At 35.2% G+C, this 22,213-nt stretch overlaps 1 protein-coding gene across 15 annotated transcripts in view; it reads right to left on the bottom strand.

Moving 5' to 3' along the window:
• RBFOX1 (RNA binding fox-1 homolog 1) overlaps positions 1-22,213 on the bottom strand; it is a 333,405-nt gene that overhangs the window by 292,351 nt on the left and 18,841 nt on the right. For 13 of the 15 annotated variants that reach the window (XM_084295938.1, XM_084295935.1, XM_084295936.1 and 10 more), the window contains exon 1: positions 1,535-1,736. The exons of 1 other annotated variant lie outside the window; for it this stretch is intronic. The gene's annotated coding sequence lies outside the window, so the exon portion shown is untranslated. Of the gene's footprint in view, positions 1-1,534; positions 1,737-22,213 lie in introns of those variants that run through there. One more of the 15 variants, XM_084295943.1, reaches the window with a different exon arrangement.

The following is a 22,213-nucleotide window of genomic DNA, read 5'->3' as shown; positions in this document are numbered from 1 at the left end:
AGCATTCAAATTGTTGTTTGGCAAACTCAGAGGAACAATTCCACCAAAATACAGGAGTACATTTTGTATACAACCAGTGAGCATACAAGTCACACTGGATCATTAAAGTTAATCTACAAATGTCATTCTGAAAATGTACCCAGAATACAGAACTACTAAGAACAGATATTTCAATTATGGCATACGCTTTATTCAAATATTAAATACATACTTAACTGCTGTAAATTTTAATTGCAGACATATCCTGCCCGCATACATGTATAATCTAGGGCTTATACAAGAATCTTTCATTATACACTCCATGCTCCAAGTCAGAAATGGTTTATACTACACTACTGAAGAAAAAGCTACAGAAGGGTTTATATCCTCCAAATACTTGAGTTCTGTTCTTTCATCAGTAACACAAAGCAAATTTTGTGGGGAAAAAAAAAAGCTTTAAATCTATTTCATTTTTATGAACAAGATACAGCAAAGAAATGCTGTAAAAAAAAATCTTTCTTTCAGGCATTTTTAAATACAGAAATAAAGTTAGAGACTGTTTCATGGAAGTCAATATGCATTTAAACTATTGCAATGGAAGTTGGATGAACTAACAGGCAAATGTTCCTATTTGTTATAATGAGCAAAAGAATTTCTTTTCCTGAAGTTCCACCAGAAAGTAACAGAATAAACAAGATTAATCATTGTTGCTTGAGAACATATTTCCATCTTGACTATGCACACCTACTAGATGACTGTAACAGTAGGCTCCATTAAAAACAGAGAACTAACATACAATGATGATTTTAAATAATAACATTATTATAACATTAAATAAGTGGGTAAGAGAGTTATTGATAACTGGTAAGTAATTTGGGGAGGGGTGGTGGTAGAAATACTTCAAAAATAGAAGCAAATTTATGTATAAATGAATGCTCTAAAATGGGATTTAATCTTTTATAAAATGGTATCATTTTGCTTATTTCAAAACATTTTTAAACCCATTCCAATATACTTCAGTGACAGAAGTATTTTAATTCTGCACAGATATAGCTTTATAATTTTTTAATGACTAAAATCAGCTTGATTTTAATCAGCAGCATGTTTCAACACAGACTTAAAATTTCTGGCTTCAAAGAAGGCTTAAACAAAATTGCCATTGGGCACATTTACATTAGAAGTATAATTTATGCTTGCAAGTGAAAAAAGAGCAGTCCTTTATGGCTGAAACTCTGCTACTGTATCCATGAGAAATGCAGTTAAAGTACTCTGTCAAATATCTATAAACAGCATCAATAAAGACATTGCAAAAAGAAAAGGGGAAAAAAAAAAAAAAAGAAAGAAAGAAAAAAGACATGCAAAGCTTGAATCTCTATTAAAACATATTTTCTGCTCACTCTCACTATTCCTAGGTGCAAGCACAACATTCACTCCACACAGTGGGAGACATTTATACAGTCAATTCACACACAAAAATATCCTCACAATTACAAATCCCCCAAATGATGCTGATAAAGCAGGCACTACAGGAAAAGCAAAAGTTGAGCAAACTTACCTGCTGTAAGTACATAAAAGTCAAGGCACAGGAGAGCTGGGGACACATGCCCACATTCGGTAGTGCCACGCAGGTTGCACCCGTAAGGGGATGCTGCATGGTGTTGCTCTGAAGTCTACGTAGAACAAGTGAGGGGGCTTGCATGCAAGCACGTTTGCCCTATCTTGTCACTACAGTTTTTTCCGTCTGATTATTTAAGAAACGGTATTTCTTCAATGCCTTTCTCCCCCCCCCCCCCCCGGCGCTAGATCCCTACATTCGTCAGCTAAGGCAACTTGGTAGATCTAAACTCTGAATTTTTAAGAGAGGAAAAAAAAAAAAAAAGACACAGCCTGCAGCCTATTGATGAGCAAATGGAACTTCCTCAATGACAGAGAGCTGAAGCTTGTCTCACAACAGTAGCTGCTGACTAGTAGAGAGAGAGATTGACTCAGTGAGGCTCAGTCGGCTGGTGCTGATGCTGCACAGCTTCTCATTTGTCAAATGGGTCCTAGGGCAGGGTCTTTACCACTCACCAAAATTCAAATACTGCATTTTAAAAATCCCTGGAGAGGATCAGGAAGGAGAGAAAGTGAGCTCGCTGCATCACAGGCATCCATGAGATCTGGGCAATTAATGTCATTGCCCAGCTGGGACCGAATGCCTGTTATGATTCTACACACATGCATACACACACTTTTTTTTTCCTCCTAGGACCCACACCTGACATAAAAGGGGCTTTCCCATTCCAAGAAGGGAAGTATGAAGCACAGAACGGGAAAGGGAAAGAATCTTGGCTAGTCAAGAGGATTCCAGTAAATACACAGCACAATCACTAGATGAGCTTATTTTTAAATACAAATTAATTTTATAGCCACATGTCCTTTACCATCTACTTTCCCAGAGAAACGCATAAAAGCATTACAGAGACGCTGAACTATCAGTACAACCACTGCAGCAGAAACACTGGGAGTGAAACAAAATGCTGTGGCACGCTGTCTTTTACTGAGGGGGAGGGGAGGGCAGCAGGCGTGGATAAAGACTATCTTAAATTGGACTAAACCCCATCTCATCTAAAATTACAAATTTATTTGACAGCCAGTCAATCTATTATAAAGGACTGCCCGATCGGGTTACATAGGAAAATTACATTTGCAACTTTCAGCATTTAATGTTTACTTTTTAATTTGAGAGTGATACCTCAAATTAGTATTCTACTCTTGCAGGATTTCCCCCCCCCCCCCCTTTTATTTTATGGAGTAATAATTATTCATTAGTAGATCTAGTTAGTCTTTATGTAATAAAGTAGGATGTGACCTGCAAATCAAATAATTTATATTACAACTTGTCCTTGAAGTCCATATTACAAGTCTTTTTTTTTCCTCCTGGATACAACTCAAGTATAGCAGAAAATACTACTATTTTTAATTAGAATTTAACAAATGAATGAAGTATTATTTCTTTGGGAAAGACGGTCAATCCTCAAAGTAACACCTAAGGTTTTAAAGGGGTTTGTTTTTAAAAAAATGTGCAGAAGATTTTAAAACTACCTATGTTATAGGATATCTAACTCCCACAAAGCACATTTTATACTAAGAGTTAACATTAACAACAATAAATAACCCACATAAAATAGAAACCTTTTTCAGAAACAGTAACTGGTTGGATTTTGATAACTACCCTTAGAAATAAAGAAAAACTCCCGCTTAACTGGAAACAGATACAAAATATGTCACTGTAACTCAGGCGCTGTATTAAAAAAATACTTTTTCATTTTACATGTGCGCACACATACCTGCACCCACACAAGCTTCAGAGACTGATTTAGATCCACTAAGTCCTCTTCATGCAAAACCAAAAAATTTCCAGTAGAATTATTTTCTTTTTCTTTCTCAAAAGCAGTCAGTGCAACAAAAATAAGGTATTCAAAACACTTAACAATCACTGCCAAAACAATAAATGCACAAACTTAGAATACAGGGTTTGCTTTTGGCTTAGGAAACATCCATGCTTTTGCAGTTTATCATGAACTGATCTACTAGAACAGCCCGGATATAGAACAGCACAAATTACTTTATCACCAAAAAAAAAAAAAAAAAAAAAAGCACACCACAGAGCAAGACAAAGCAAGAAGGAGAAATGAACTCTCTCTATGCCCTTTCTCCTTTTTTCATTCTTACTCTCTGCCTTAAGCAGTCTCCTGTTCTGACAGGAGTATGTCATGCTTTTCTTCATTTTTTTTTTCCTCCTAGCACAGAAAGCCTGTTATTCTGCAAATGCGCTAAACTGATAGAGTTTTTCCTTCAGCTCATTTTCATATGAAACACCATAAATAATACATGGTAATTTAATAATACCTTATCAGAACGTTTAATGAAAAACAAATATGTTATGTAAGGAGGCAGATAACCAACTCATTCTACATTATGTCAAAATCAAAAGCAACATGCTTCTCAGCCAAATGGTTTGGAACTGTATAAGCTGATCCAATTTCCCAAAGTGAAGTTCTGGAACATGGTGATGGGTCAAGCAGTTTCTTCTATTGCACTGCTTCACAGATAAGAGGACATCCATAAACAAGATTAAACTCTTAAAAGCACCACATTGAACAATTCTTTCAAGGCAATTTAGTACTGTGAATGTAGCTAATATTAATTTTAAGATTAAATTACTCATTGGACTTTTATTCTTAATTTTCATGTTTGAAAACAAGAAAAATATGAGCCACAAATATTATGAATAGTTTGTATTTCTCTATTCATATTATTCAATGTTTTAACTATAAAGTATCCAAATTGCCTATACACATGCATTTACATAGAGAACTGCTAAACATAGGTACCGTAAGAAATCTAAAAGAGATAATTCTTTAGCTTGATATGATGCCCTATTGTAGTGGATATAGTGGATCCTTAACAACTTTTACCCCTTCAAGGATAACTTTCCATTTTGTCTAAGAGGATAAAGGTTTAAAAAGTGCCTCATTTCAAAAAAAATAATATAAAGCATATATCACTTCTTTAAAGCCATTTCTTTTACTTTACACACTCCTCCACCAAACCCAATATAAATACATATGAAGTTATGACTGTATATATACGGAGTAAGTACCACCACAAATTCGCCATAGGTACACGAATGACTGTACACAATCTGACCCTTTGCCATTATGCACAGTGCAGATACCACTACCACTGCTGCATAATTTTACAGAACAGCATATGTCCCATCAGTATCTCATCAGAAAATTATTCATACTTCATTTTTACCTTATCCTACAAAAAAGCCATGCGTGCAATTGCAAGAACTTCCCTACACCATGACATCTTCCATTTGCCTCAATGGCTTTCTGTTTGGATCATACTTGATTCAGTACCTGAATCGTATTTTGTCCCTCACCCAGTAACTGATCAATTACCTACTAATTAACAATCACAAACCTTTCCCTTTCCCCCTCCACCCCCCCCCAAAAAAAAAAAAAAAAAAAGGCTACCAATCTACAATATCCAGATCAGCCTTTGTGGAAGTTCAATTAGAAAAGTAGAGATTAAAAGTTCTTCTGCAGTGGTTACACTACACCACTGCAAGATGCAACTTTTCCAACCTGTCTGGATTGTCAGCATCATAGCATATGGCAGAGCAGAGCTCAGTTAGGTACCCTCTCACCCTCTCCCTACACTCAATGAGACTGCCATTTAAAAAAAATAATGACAAAGTGCTGATCAATCTTAAATGCAAATTAAAACAGGATATCAGAGAACTTCTGAAACAAAGCACTAAGGACCAACAATATCTCTAACATGCCTGCAGTACAAATACAAAGCCATTCTTTTGTTTACAGTGCATTTGTAAATAGTGCATTCCATTTAAAATCATTCAATTTGCTGTGATCTGGTAGCCAACTTCTGCTTACCCAAAATTCCCAAACTTCACATTTACAAAATTTAAACCTCAAATTTATCTATTAGAGTTTTCACAGCAGACTGCCTAGTCTGCTAGACCTTCGCTATCAAGTAAAGAGATCTGAAGGAGATCACCTGCAAGACCACACACTGTTCACATTTCAGTCTCATCTCAGGAATATTAACCAGTTTACACATACTGAATGTATATAGTATTATGAGATTGAACATCTCCCGGCTTTGAGCACTTAAAACAATTTGAACCGCATATTGCATTATCCATGCAACGCATCTTTTTCCACTTTATAAAACGGTTGATGTGGTATAGAAGTAATCCAGGCAAGTGGTATAGAAGCTAAGAATAGTGCAGCGCTTCCTCTAAATGCTGCTTTCCTAGCATCACATGAAAAATAGCCCCCAGAACTTGAGAGCAGGAAGGGAAGCATATTATGAACTTAAAAATAAAATGCTTCATTAGTATATTTTGACAAATTATTAACAATCATTAATAGACTTGTCTTCCTTATCCACACAATACACTCCTTCCTTATATATGTTATGATTATTTTTATAAACTAAGGAAATGTTGATTTTTTTTCCAAAAAGACAAAATATTTCCATCTACTCTTTTCAATTAATGGGTGATTCTATTATACTTCCATCGATATTATCTTGTAATCAAAATCCCTACTTCTATTTTAAGTTTTTCCTTATGATTTCTCTTCTTTACTAAGTCTTTGCATAAAGATCAAGACTTTACAGAGGCTCGCACTTACCTCAGGCAAATAAGAATCACTAATTTTGTTTCTCTTAACCTCTATGCTATGCCCGCTGACTTCTCCAGTGTTTCATACCCAATGTCTACAAAGACACTGTAGCATGCTTAACCTTTTCAGCAGCACTTAGTATGCATTTATTTAGCATTCAGCATTATCTGCACACATTTTTCACAACTTTAAAAAAGCCAAGAGCCTTTAGTCATGCTAGAGTGTTCACATATGAAAGGAAAAAAAAAAATGAAGTTACTAAATATAAAATAATCATGTTCAGCCCTTAAAGAGTTGGAGACCCTTCCAAACAGAAGATGTATGTTCCTTGACATGTCTTATTTTCCTAGCTGACAGTACTTAGCTATTCCCTAGAGTAAGGGGGAAAGAGGTGGGCAGGAGGAAGGATGAAAAGGAGACAGGCCTAAAAACCTGATCCTGATTTAATTTTGTGCAAGTTTATGTCAGCGTAACTCCTCTGAATTGCGTGGATTGACACAGGACACACTTCCGTGCTGAAGCCGGGTCAGTGTTCAAGCCGGAGCCCTCTTTCTGACACCCCGGGTGCTGTCCCCCCCCGCAGGGTTTTCTCTGCCGGCGATCCCCGCACAGCTATACCAGCAACTCCATCTAGTGGGGACGCAGGTTATACCAGCCTCCGCTTAAACCCGTTCCTCAAACGAAAAGGAGCTGTACTCTGCTATGCAATTTGCATTGTAAATAATTTATTTTTTTTTTCCTACCTTTTATGTTATCAGGAGATTTGTGTCTCAAAAACATATGCCTGTGCCAAGCCACAATTGGGCTTGGAAGACACAGGATGAAGCTCCAAAGCATCTTAAATTACTTTGGGATCACCATCGCCCTGCTTCTCTTCCCACTGCGTGTTCCCAAGCACTTTTTATGCTACCATTGGACAAATGACTCAGTTGACAGACAAATGGAAAGATATTATGGCTGATAGCTGAAGTAGCAAAAGCTTTCAGAAAGCACTCATCACCTAATGGCACAAGCATCAGGGCTGGAACAGAGAGACTGCATGATGCAGAGCAGAAAGCAAGGAGTCAGCCATCCTGATATAGGAAAGCTTAAGGTGATATTCAATTACATTTTGGGATGGGAAAAAAGAGCTGTATCTAAGCTTGTTTTGGTGATACACACTTAAAAACAGGGAAAGAAACAGACATAACCAATAGAAATCAGGTCAGCAAATTATTTTCACAATCCGACTTCTACTTCATCTAGCATACAGCTACTACGAACACATACCTGTTTCATTTTCAGAAACATGGGCTGCCCTCACTCCCCACACATTACTGTCACAACATGAAATAAACTCTTTCACATAGACATATATTGAGGCTCTTTAAAAGATAGCGATTCAAGCCTGATTCACAACAGATCAAATTTGATGAACGTGTCCAGCTATAATTACCATTTTTATTATTCTTAATATCCGAATGCTAGCAAGGAGACATCAGTGACATGTGTAGTACTGCCATATAATATTCTTTTCAAAGTTCCAGAAGAAAAATACATAACAATATGTCCCTTAGAAAATTAACTGCTTTATTAAATTCAGATATATTTTTTTTTTTTATTGTAATATGAGAAAAGGTATTAATCATAGAAACTTAAGCTTACATCTCAAGTATGTAGGAGGGGAAGTTTACAAACCACTTATAGAAAATAAGAAGTCTACAGTTTTATCTAAAGTTCGATAAAACTTTAGACACAGCCTACCTGTGCCTGATGTCACTGTAGACCTAGTTAAAGATCAGGCAGGAAAACGAGAGAAAATAAGAAGTACAGACATAAGGTATTTCACCCAAATTTGTTTCTGTACAAAACTCTGTTTCCTTCTTTTAAATGGACACATCACTGGCAGAACTATGATTTATATTTTCTCTACATTATTTCGAATAAACTTAAATCTTCACACAAATTCATTAATCAAAAAGCAATATTGCCCTGATTTTTGCCTCTTCATTTGCACATCTCACACTCTGATGCTGTTATGGCATCAGAAGAAAAAAAAAGTGAGAAGCAGCAAGAACAAGTGAATTTAGAGCTTGTTTTCATGCCATAGTAATGAAAGAGGGAAAAAACACCATATGTGATTATAAGTATAGCAAGAGGTATAAGTATAGTAAGCAAGATGGGTTTACACTGCCTTAAGTTATTTTTTTTCCATGAGATTAATAACATTAAAAATAAATAAATAAAAGAATGTTAAATCTCAGAAAGAATAAATGACAGATTAATTATGCTATTATGCAAAGGTTGTATCTTTTCTTTGTAGGAATTAAATTAACTGGACATCAGTGCAGTTTCCTTCTACAATGAAATCACTTCTTTTATATTAGTCTGTCTATGGCTGGGTTTTTCCTCATATATTCTACCTGAATCTAAATCCACCAGACTTAGTCCACAATGCAGGAACTCATTTTAATGCATAACAACTAAATATTAACATGCTTGCGTATCATACCAACAAATCCTCCATTAACTGCAGCTGAGTCTCTAAGTCTTCATTTCTCATGACCTCTACTTACAGTCTACAGCCTACCCAACTCTCACAGGTATGTTCTCTCTCCAACACAATGTTCAATACCTCCACAGTTTTCCAGGGGAGTCTATTTATCCTCATATCTACCAACAAACCTCAGAACACTCCTTGGCGTTTTGACACTACATAAGATGAACTAAGTCAGTTTCAACTGACTCTCTAACTCTTCAAAATCTAGACCTTCACCTCTAATTTCTTCTTGTGGTTTTACAATTTCACTTTCAACAAAACATCTTAAAATCTTTATAGTCAAGACTGAACAAGCTAGTTAAATACTCATCTCCATCTAAAGGGAGATGGATTCAGTTCAGGATAACTAAAAGTTTCTTGAAGCTTTGAGCTTTAGTTGATACAGAAGCACTTTCAAGGCTTCCCAAAAGAGCCAGCTATACACTCTCCAAAACACAATTCTAGCAGAAAGATGTTAGATGCTACAACCTAACCTCACTGCAATGCCAGAAAAGCAGGGATTTGTTGGAGCTTACGAGTTCGAGTTCTATAGCATCTTTGCAGAACTACATGTTTTGGCATTCAGGCAGCTTTGCATATGAAACTGATACAAAGCTGTCTCTGTGAGCCTTCTTGCGTTCCTGCTTCAGGCCTTCACAAGTACTGTGTGAGAAAGTCAAATATTATACACAGAGTCAATGTGTTTCATGTCTTTTTATCCAGTTTATTCTACCTGCTGGTTTTGAAATGAGCAATCACTTCTTTTCTAACAGTTCTTTCCCTGGACCTGTCTGGGATCCTGTCCTCCCCAAAACACCTTTCCAATTGCTTCATTAGTGTAACCTCTATCTGGACTGTTCACAAGTACAGAATCAGTTCCTTCCTCTTCCTGCTCTTTAATTGGTACTTTTTTTTTTTTTTTTTTAATCTTTCTTGACCTCAGTTGATACATGTCGTGGTTTAACCCGGCCGGCAGCTAAACACCACGCAGCCGTTCACTCACCCTCCCCCTCCCTCTCTGGGACAGGGGAGAGAAATGGAAAGTGAAACCCGTGAGTTGAGATAAAGACAGTTTAATAAGACAGGAAAATAATAATAACAAAAGTAATAACAATAATAATAATACAATGGTGATAATAGGACAATAATAATAATAATATGTACAAACAAGTGATGCACAATGCAATTGCTCACCACCCGCTGACCGATGCCCAGCCTAACCAAGCAGTCCGGCCCCCTCCCCCCGGCTAGCCACCCCTATATATTGTTTAGCATAACGTCAGATGGTATGGAATACCCCTTTGGCTAGTTTGGGTCACCTGTCCTGGGTCTGTCCCCTCCCAGCTCTTACTGCACCCCCAGCCTGCCTGTTGGCAGGACAGAACAAAAGGCTGAGATGTCCTTGGCTTAGTATAAGCACTGCTCTGCAACAATTAAAACATCGGGGTGTTATCAGCACTCTTCTCATCCTAAGCCAAAACACAGCATTCCACCAGCTACTAGGAAGAAAATTAATTCTGTTCTAACTGAAACCAGGACAACACCTGACTCATCCTTTTCCTCAGCTAATAAATAGAGTCTACAAGTTCTTCTACAATATTCGCTATAAGTTGTTTTCATCAAAACTAATCAACTCTCTCTCATTGTGGTGGCCATCATTCACCTCTTCTACTTGTAACTCCTTCCTCTCTTCCTTTATTCATTGAAATCCATGCTGATATTATTGAATTAATTCTTCTTTTTCCCTCTGGTGCTTTGCACCACTTTGTTTCCTTCCTGCAAAAAGTTCACGATCATTGTGGGTCCCTTCCAACTCGGGATATTCTATGATTCTATAACAAACAAAAAGGAGCTCTCATATGTTGTCCAACCTCCCTCTAACTCCCAAGAACCTTTTAGACATGACAGACATGAATACCCTTAAAACGAAAAAACATACATGAAACTTGTTCGTTCTCATGATGTTTGAGAATTTTAAGAAGTCAAGTTGTTTTTTGCCTTTTTTTTTTTTTTTTTTAAGAAAACACTGCAAGTTACAAGGAACAAAACCTCAGAAATAGACTTTCATTTTTCTTTTTCACTTGATATTCACAAATATTCCCCCATCCTATTATCTCCTTCACATTCAAGCACTTTGAAGAAAGTATCGTTTTAGCAAAATGCTCTGTGTTTTTTTTGTACACAAACCATCTTTACTCATTCTTTTTCTTGAATTATATTAGTCCTGTTGAAAATTGTACCATTAAGACACTGATGGTGTTGTCATACCTTGAAGTTTTGTAATTTAGGCATGAACTACAGAATTTCAAATTTAAACTTAGCAACATAGAATTTTTATGACTAAAATAAATAAATATATATTCTAAACATTTGAATCACAAGAACTGTCACAAAAATGAAAGAAAAAATCTGGTTTTAACTTGTTTTAACTAAGTCTGAAGTGGTTTTGCTGTTTCTATCATTTTTAAGTAGTGCCACAAGAAACTCTCAGATTAAACATAAATCAGAAATACACTAGGCAAAGAGGTGTCATGTTTTGATTATGACCATATAGAAACTTAAGAACATATTCTCTCATAGCCTTTGACTTTTGCCAACTAAGTATACAACGCTTTGTGTTCTCACTACAGTATCAAAAACATATGATCTAAATTCAAACTTTTTTTGTTAAAACCACATGACATAAAACCATGAACCAAAAGCCACAGGAAAGATCTAAAATGCAGTTAAGGACAACTGCTTTTTACTTGAATACACTTTTTTTTGTAAACCTGAACGATACATAAAACTCAGCTACTCGAGACCTCTAGGAGTCAGAAAAATTATCAGTGAGGTCAAGTAAGACATATTTACAAAGAGGGTTGACATATGGTGCCAAACATATTCTCAGAAACAATATGAAAGCATACAAAACACTACCCGATGCCTTGCACTGCTTCCCAGTACAGTATCCAATCACTCATGTACATGGAGACGGCATTAAACATTTTTGTCCATATTTAAACCTCCAAGCTATCATTTTCTAGCTTCAGCCACAAAACCAAACTTTTACACTATGAAAAGCCTCTATTTCTACATCCCAAGAGCTGAAGAGGAGTAGAAATGTTACTATTATACTATTACTATATTACTATTAGGCCAAATAGCTAAGCTAAAGCTAACATAGGCAACCTTGTTCCTTCCTCTCAATAGTGCTGACTGAGCAGACATGTTTCCATAAATATATGGAAGACAAAAGTGATCTTCTCCAAAACACATTCTACTACAGGGTAACAAGGCAGAACATCAAACATACATAAAACATAATTTGTTAGTTAGAAAAAACTGTATTTATATGAAGGAATGTGACTGACAGCATAACTGCTGACATTTGTTTGAAGTGGTCATTCAAAGCAATGCAAAGACAAGAGTTTACCAGTAACAGCTTCTACTTTCTAAGTTACATCAGTATACCCACCAATTGCATACATCAAACAAAAAGCATCATCCTGTGTATGTCTTGTAATTTATTACAGAGGTAATGGTAATTAAAAAATAACTACATGAGAAGTAGTCATATTATTAACACCAGATTCTAACATGTTTTTCCTTATAACTAAGCACAACATACTAAACATTTTCTAATGCCACCTTTTATTTGCATCGGTTGTGACCTGCAGGGAGTGGCTCTCAAAATGCCCCCCTTAGATGAATGCAAACCTTTGCCCTCCCTGCAGAGTTTGCTCTCATGGGCACCTCCTGTGATGAGGATACCTCTGCTTCAGGAAACGAGCCAAGACCTGCTGCAAATTTCTTCCAGTCATCAAGTGCTAGTGTCAGGACTTGGTCAGCGGAAACCAGGTGGCCCACACACAAAAGGTTTTTCAACTGATTACAGATGGTTAGTGCCACCCACACCACATTTCACTTTGCACCCAATAACCTTCCTGAGACAATTTCGACTCATATTAAGACACTGTACTGTATCAGCTGCATTATATTTGTAATACAAATTATGTTTGTAATTCTGTTTGTAAAATTTAAATATTTGACCTTTCATTTTTACTAGAAAGCAATATTATTGGTACCAGAGTTGCATTCCTTAGTTCTGATAAGAAACACTGCTGAGGTATAAAAATCTTATGTGTCAATAAAAAGGCAAAAATCTTAAATACTTGAATCATCTCAACTGGAATACAGAACAGTGAAGAACAAGACCAGATGCAACTTCACACTAGTCAACTACAGATATTGCAACTTCCATTTCTCACAAATGAAACACAAAAGCAAAAACACAAAAGCAAGATAGACAAATCAGCAGCTAGACTACAAACAAGAGCAAGTTAAGAATCAGTAGTATTGTTCCACTTTCCATTTGTCATGAACCAAACACACTACTACTAGTAGAAGTCTGAACACTCAGTGAATACAGTCATGGGCTCTTTCAACCCAAAACATCTGCAATATCCCAGATTAAGATATCAGTAATATTTTTCTCAAAAACATCCCCCCCCTTTTTAAACTGTTCTTATCTCAACTCACGAGTTCTTGCACTTTTCTTTCCGATTTTCTCCCCTATGCCACTGTGGGAAAATCAGCCAGCAGCTGTGTGGCATTCAGCTGCCTGTTGAGTTCACCTGCAACAAGTTCTTAGCTAAATCTCTAAAATTTTAAATGTTAATAGTTTTACCACCACAATATGTTCAAGAAAAAAAAAAAAAAAAAAAAAGTGCTACTTATGGTATGTTACCACTGCTGCTTCTAGACAGTAATCCTTAATGGACACAGCCATCAATATTTTCTTTAAAAATAAATAAATAAATAAATAAAAGGTAAAGAGGTAGCTGTTCTGAAGCAAAATGCAAACATTCTAGTGAAAGTAAAACCAAAACAGAGGAATAAAGTGTTAAGCTAAGAGTAAAACAAACAACTATTAATACTCATTGATATTCAACCTCTGAAATTCTGTATCATTACTCTGGAAATATACTTCCATACTTGGGTATGAATCAACTAAACTTTCTCTGTACACTCAAAGAAGATAGAATCATAGTATCATAGAAAACCTCCAAGATCATCTGGTCCAACCATCCCCCTACCACCAACGTCACCCACTAAACCATGTTCCTAAGCACCAAGTCCAACCTTTCCTTAAATATCCCCAGGAATGGTGACTGCACCACCTCCCTGGGCAACCCATTTCAATGCCTGACTGCTCTTTCTGAGAAAAAATGTCTCCTAATTTCATTTAATTTTGTTGTTATGCAACATTTAAAGTACCTTCACACTTATTTTCCATTGTCTGTGAGGAAGTGAAATACAAGGAATAATATCTTTTTGTGGGGGATGAACAGTGTAGTTTATTTTCTCTATCTGTTGTAATTTTAAATTTAGTAGTTGCTAATATACTTCCAAGTATTGTGAAATATAGCATGAAAAATAAAAATGACAAATATATTTAATATAATGAATTTATGGATTTCAAAGAATTGATTATTTGACTTCTTTAGCACCACTACCCCCTCTCAAAAAAAAAAAAAAAAAAAAAAGTCTTAAAAGTCTGGCGTCTATTTTATTCACTGTAAGTTTAAAAAATGAATTTGCACAAATATATTAGATGTTTTCCATACCTACTGTGGTGTGGATATATAGACAGTTGTACAGTTGTAGTTAGGACTTGGAAGATTTTCCTTTCCATTCTGTGACAAAAATGTGATTAAGTAATCCTCAATATGATACCAACTATGACCTTTAAATTCCACTTCAAATCATGTTACTAAAATAATATAGTACAGAATGGATACTGTTTTGCTAATATGATTTATAGACTCGTAATAGGGATTTCATACTTACAACTAAATTACAGATATGCCAACTATGATATATTTTTATGTGCATGTGGCACAATATTTCATAACAAGCTACAGCATTTTTTCCTTAGATGTACAAGAAAAATGAAGAAAAAAATAACAAAATATTCAAGAATTCAAGTTGAAAAGTTGAATATGTCAGTGTTTGCAACCTGAGTTGATTTTTTATACCAGTTACCTTAAGAGGGAAGCATTAAAAACTTTAAAAAATCTTGCAGAGATGTGAAAAGGCATTCAGTTAAACAAACAGAATCAAGTTAGATGGATCATTATTTGATTTTATATCAACAGAGAAGAAGTTGGAAAAGACACTAAAAAAAAAAAAAAAGCTTTATTTCTGAATACAGCGCTCCAAATGTTAGCTTGTTTATGCAAATCAAGTTATGTTGCTTTTGTTGTGTAGGTAGATTTTGAAAAACAAAAAGATATTTATTTCAAAAAATAAGGTATTAAATACTGAGAATGTGCACCATGGTACTAAAAGCTGGGCTTTCTACTAACCTTTGGTAATGATTATATGAAAGAAAACAAAGATATGAGACATCAACTTAAAATAATGCAAATTACATTTTTAGCATAACCAAGGAAAATAAAACATCTGCTTCCTGGAAAAAAAAAAAAAATAGTGCAAAGAACCACTCACCCACATAGTTCCTACAATGTACACAGAGTTTGCGTGATTAAAAGTGGATGCATTGCCTGACTGCTTCACCAAGCTACAAATGCTGCTCATATCCCTATTCAGCAAACAGGTAAGTATACTTTTCTTTGAAAAGTTGTTCAAGACACACTGAAGGGCATATTTTGACAGTTTTCTAAGTCTGCACCTTTAAGATCACAACCCTGCTAAACTGTAATGCTTTCTGCTACACAGCTCACTCTACTGTCTCCCTGTTTGTGGGTTGCAAATTGATGTCTCCACAAAACATTGTAACAAAGATTTCAGTTTCTATTTCGTACCTTTTGGTTCCTGTTAATTAAAACATTAAACTCAAAAACACAATACTTACATGACATTGGAAATGACCATTTCTAGAAACTACACTATGAAGTTAAACAGAATATTCTATAAGCCACACATTTACTGTTGTCCTCAGGGGAGATACAAGGATCCGGAGAAGGCGCAAAACCCATCTCTTGTAACTTACCTAAATTTGTCATTAAGTGACTCATTATAGAGGACTTATAAAAATTTTTCATTTCTTTTTCAGGCAGATTCCTGAAGGGAGGTAAAGTAACTGCCAAGTCCTCTTTAGCCCCACTGAATGAAACATACAGAGGTCACATGGCTGTATCACAAGTGTGTGCTGTGCTAAAATTTCATTCAATAGCAATAATATAATAGTATCTTCTGCTGGTGGAATGACTTACACTGGCATTCTAATTAACTACAGAGATGTATTTGTTTGTCAATAGATCAACTTTTGATCTATTGATCTGCAAGGATTTTTTTTTTAAAGCAATTATCTCTGATTACAAATTCTTTTAAAAAATGTGAAATGATTAAATTACATCTTACTCCTTGCTTTCATCTTGTATCACTACAAACTTTTAACACACTGTAAACTACATCCGGAGATAATTTTTTCCTCCATTGAAATGCTGGCTCCTTGCAATTTCAAAAATTAAAGCATTAATTCATTAACTCTGAAATTAGGAGAAGAAATACATCCCTTTTTTAACATGAAATTTCAAAGACTTATGCAAGCGTGACCTTGGCCATGTTTACTGGGGATAATGTCATTCCCTCTAAAAAAAATTTATAGGACAGAAACTTATTGGAAAATTGGATTTACATCTAAATGGAAGTCTTCTGCACCCCAGTACCCATATGCTCACATGCTGCCAGGTCATCCATTTTGCATGGAAGATTCCCACCTATTAAACTGTCAGTTTTTTGAAATATTTTAAAATAAAGGCTTGCAGAATGAAATAAAAACTTGTTTAAAAAATATTTTAATAAAAACCCACTCCTTAATTTCAGTATTTTCAGCGTTGGAGGAAATAAAATAGTAACAGGAAAACAGAACCAAATGCTCCCAGTTTTTTTCTAGTTAAATATGTTCTGCACATGGAAGGTATCATCTAACTAAGCTAGTTTTTGATTTCAGTATCAGAGATTTGCTTGAATAAAATAGCTATTGATGCAACCAGTAAGTAACCATACATCCTGACTGACAGATGTTTTCCAGTAACTACAGAGCATTTCTGTTCTGTTCCCCGTTGCTTACTGTATACATAGTTCCAAACCTAAACTTACCCTGGATCCAGGATTAATTACTGGCTCTGAGAATCTGAGGTGCCTCAGATAGAGTTGCTACTGCCAACAGTCCAACGTGGTGAGAACATGTCCATATGTGGTGCTTTAGAGCGCAAACACCTATTCTTAACGTTCCCAGAAAAAAAGCTGTTCTTTAATAACCTCCTCTTGCTATCTGTTGACTCTATCTGTGTTACATAAGCGACTATATTCTGAAGTCATAAATTACAGAGTAACAATGTGGCACATACAGTGTATGCTGCCATGTGAACCTTTTTTCAATGCTTTGATTTCATGATATCAATAAAAATGAGACCTGTCGCCTTCTGATATTTAGCATGCAGCCCAGTATCAAGCCACACAAAGAAGTAAACTTTCATTTAATTAATGTCAACAAAAGTATATTTCGAAATAAATCCATTTTTCATTCCTTCATTTCTTCTATCCTTGAGTAATAAGAAAAAGTTTTCCCAAAGCAAGATAAGTAACTCTTCTATGGTCACATATTTGTTACAGACCTGGTAGTTGTTTTCAGATTTTTTAAAAAGTTAGGAAGCAACATTCTTTAATATTAACAGATCAGAGCAGTAGATATTCTAATATCAATAATCCAGTTGATAAAGGAAAATTTAATTATGAATTCCAAGTAATGTGCAGGATTTGTGCCAAAAGCCTAGTAATCTGTTTTGCTGACTCTTCCATTTCAAGAAAGAAAAAAAAAAAAAAATCCCTGGAATTCTTAGACTGAAACACAAAAATGCCTCAAACATTTATCTTTTTCTTCCAAACAACTGTGAAATGCAGCTCAACTGAATATAGTGCAGTTCTAACTTGCAAGTCAATTAAGACTTACAAAATGATAAATAAAATATTCAGTAATGTGCTCTTGGTGTGACTGAATAAGGCATCTGGATAAAATTGAGACCTATAGAAGAACAGTAAATCATTTTAAACATATGCATGAACTTTAGAATGATGCTGTCATGAAATTATTTATATTCTAGTCATACAAAAGCACAATATATTTTAGGTCTTTTTGGCAAAACAAAAGCTTAAAAGAAGTAAAATCAAGTAGCTGCATGCTTTAATGCAGGATTTATTAGTTCACGTTTTCCCGTGTCTCTATTTTTCCAATTTCAACTGTATTTTTGTAATTTTAGCTTTATACTGTGTGGTACATTTGTTTCATTATATACTAACTGATGAGCAATTTGAACTCATGCAGAAGTGGATATACCAGAGAAAACTTATCTTCACAGAATCATCAAACTAAGTAAGAACAAGACCCAAAGAAAAGTAGTATGAAAGCTCAGGTTCATACTTTTTAGACAAAAATATCTTTACCACTTTAATGGTTATCTAAATTAACAATGCTATAGAACAGCTAATAGCAAGAAGGAAACTATTTCCCACAGTACATTGTCTTCCATCTTTTTTTTTTTTTCAGTCCTCCTCCTGTATAAATACATATACATATTTGCCATGCAAGTAAAAATGCACAAGAAGGTATTTCCATGTTTTCCAAAGAAAATGCAAAATTTAGAGTATTTTATAAGGTCTATAAATAAATAAATAAATGAATATTAAATCATTATATTCTTCTATCACTTTTTTTTTTTTTTAATCTAATTTAAAACACAGGATACACAATACTTACCTCTTGCCTTAATCAGAGCAATGCCTCTCTTTCTGGGTTTCTTGTGTTGTTTTTGTTTGTTTGTTTGTTTATTCATTCTAAAATGCTGCTGTTATCTATTAATGCATCTACCAAACCACAAACATTTTTCATACTTCTTCAGACTGAAACATTCCACTTGCCCCAATTTTGCTCTATCATTCTGCCAACTATTCTGAGTATAACCAATCTTTCTCATAGTAACTTTTTAAATTTGTTCCAGAGAAGTCAAACATATCAAGCATTTTAAGTGTCACAGAATAAACAGCTCTGGCTAAGTCTTTCCTCCTACTATCCTTCTCTGTGCACCAATTTAATAAAACCAACTTTTACTTATAGCCACATTTGTTAATGTAGTATAAACTTACACAGTTGAACAGCATTTGATTTTCTTGTTCTGTTTAGATAAATTAGGCAATGGAAAAATAAATAAATAAATAGAAGTAACAGTAAAAAACTATCTGCAAAACTGCACTGGCATTTAACAAGTTGTTCTGCTTATGAGAAAAGGCGTCAGATTACTAACTATGGGCAGTGAATGCAGATGGAATGATGCAATCCTGGGGATCTCTACAACATGGATTGCAGTATTGAAGACACTGAACTGTACTCCTCTTACACATAACTGCTCAGAAGTCTTAATTTTCTGACATAAAAGAGCCATTTCAATTCTACTTTTTGTGAGGTGGTAAATTATGTGCTTAAAATGTTCAAGTGAGCCAGAGCTCACTTTTTCAAGTAATATGCTAAAGTTCACTACACTTTAGACCAATAAAATAAATTACATAACCAACTAAGCTAACACACCACTATCTGTTATAGATGTAGGTATAAAAATACACATATTGATTGAGCAGATGTTTATTGAAGCACAGAGAAATTAGTCTTTATTGTGATAGAAGCACCAGAAAGAAAAGAGAAAATTTGAAGCTACTTAAAACTTCTCATATCAAATCCTTATAGCACACACCAAACACTGTATTTTTAGTTTGTTGGTTCAATTCTTAACATTTTCATAGCGAACTATATTTCAGAAATCTCTTTTCTTTGAAATAAAAAGATATATTTTCAGATACTTGTTATACATTAATTACACCTTATATATTTTAATACTTAGCTAGCTATAGGAAAGTTATCTTACTAGCTTTTGCAGTAAATGTGAAATTCTTTACTTGAGAAACCACCCACGTATAAAACCACTAACACAAATGCTGACAATCAGTCTGACATCCAATCTGTTTCCAACCTACAGCTGCAGAAATAGAGCACTGTAAATTCCAAAAAAAGATCACTAACATTTTCCCTAGTTTGAAGTACTTTTAAATTTGTTCTATGACTCAGAAACTTAGTCTCTGCTGGGTTCATCCTTCCTCCAACTCATTAACATGTATAATTAAAATGTAAGTAACAAAAGTTTTTGCATTGGGGCTTTCGAAGAATAAGAAACCAGACTGTCACTGAAATTCAAGGCACTGAGTTCTCTGAAATTTTCTAAAAGCTCACCTTTAATAGCTGTAACATGACTAAACTAGTGACAAGACTCATACCTTCATATGAGTTATGTCTGGATTTCCAAGTAGACAGTAATGAAAACATCTTGACATACAAAATTTCTGAGATAAGAGAAAAGAAAAGGAACAACAACAACAACAAAAATATATACATGAAATTCGGCATCTATTGTAAAACACCAATGAATATGATATAAAAAAGTTTCAAAAAAGTGGGGATCAATGTCGCACATCCAAGAGGTTGCAGCTAAAGGAACAGTATGTATGGCTTTACGTAGAGTAGTGGTAGGACATGGAGAACAGTTAGTTTTGAGCCTAAGCTAAATTAACTCAAAGTGTAGTAGTTCACTGTATTTGTGACTGCGCTGTGCTTTGAAATAACCATACAGTCCAAAATATCTGTCATTCTGGTCTCAGCAGGTCTATGACTTCTCTGAGATCACACCATAAACTAAGAGAAGCTGTAATGGTTTGGGGGAGCCAGCAGTTCAAACTAGATGGCTTCAATTTTTGTTCCATAAATATTCTCAAGTGGGAAGATTCTCAACCTCTTTGTTCTATCGAATGAATTGTGATCCTGCTGACAAGCAGGACTACCATGGACCATCTCATCCCACACCTCTTCAAATACATTTATGAAAACTGAAAAAAATAAAGATTCCTACTCATACTTGAAAAGAATCAGGCATAAAACATCTTAATAACAAATATACTAAAAGTGCTCAGTACGTCTACAAGGTAAATTAATAAAGGACAAAATACATATCTCAACAGATATGTAAAGTTTTACAGTATGCAACTCCATAGAAAGAACACATAATAAGAGAATGCACTGACAAGGGAATTTAGGAAATATACTTCTACCTGAAATTTGGTTTCTAGGTATCTAAAAACTTCAACCTTACAAAAACAAAAAATGTGTTAAAATAGCCAGAATTTAAACAAAATTATAGTAATTATAAAAATACCCAATTTAAAAAATGTTTTTGTGATGTAGCATAAACAATTTTTTTCAAATTATACAACAATAAGAAGTTTGAGTAGTTTGTGCTGTGAACTGCAAACTGCAAATACCCAGGAAGAATTTTCACACACAGAATACAGCTCAAAGAGCTGGAAAAAATAAACAAATCAGGTTTTATCCACTACTCAACAAAAGCAATACAACAACTAATACTACCACTAAAAATGCAAGTGATGTGCTGAAGCTTAGTAATGAAGATAACGAAAGCAGTACACTGATTAATGCCAAGTCCTGCACCTGGGGAGCCCCATGCACAAGTTCAGGCTGGAGAATAACTGGCTGGAAAGCAGCTTTAAGGAAAAGGACACAGGAGTCCAGGAGTACAAGCTGAACACAAGCAAGCGACTTGCCCTTGCAGCAAAGTATCCTGACCTGTGCTAGGAAGAATGCAGTGAGCAGGTCAGAAAAGGAATCCTTCTGCTCTGCTCAGCATTGGTGAGGCCGCACCTGATGGACTGGGCCCAGCTCTGAGCTCTGCAGTACAAGAGGGAGGGACGTTCGGAGAGGGTCCAGCAAAGGACCAGACAGAAGAGTGAAGACTGCAGTATCTGACATACAGTGAGAGCCTGAGAGAGCTGAGACTGCTTAGCCTTGAAAGACAACTTGAGGGATCTTTCCAATGTGCATAAATACCTGATGGGAGACAGTAGAGATGGAGTCAGATGCCTCTCAGTGATGCCCAGGCAGGTTACAAAAGGCAAAAAAACAACGTACTGGACATCCCATTTCCACATAAGAAAACCATTTTTTTACTGTAAAAGGGATCTATCAAATACTGGGACAGCATTTCCACACTACATGTGGAGTCTACATCTTTGGAGATACCCAAAACCTGACTCACGTAGTCCCTTATGTATCTGCTGCCTGATGCAGCTGATCCTGCCTGGTGCCGAGGTGGTTGAAAGTCCATGAAGCACTGAGTTGTCAAAAGGTGAAGTGGAAAAAAAAAATTATACTCTAATAAGAAGAATAAGCAAGGAAGCTAAAAGGTTTCAGTGATGACATACCTGGAATTTCAAGTCGAGATGATAAAGACTTTTTTTTTTCTAGGATAATGCAGCTGAAGATATATATAACTTCCAAAGAACTATAAATATAGTGTATTTATAATATAGTGTATGGATTTTTTATGACAAAACAACCTTAAATTGCACAGTGCCAATTTTATCACCATGTCAAAAACTTTATAATTTA

This window comes from Netta rufina (genome assembly GCF_964035555.1).
Source record: "Netta rufina genome assembly, chromosome: 15".
Lineage (NCBI taxonomy): Eukaryota > Metazoa > Chordata > Aves > Anseriformes > Anatidae > Netta > Netta rufina.
This window is presented reverse-complemented; position numbering and strand designations above follow the sequence as displayed.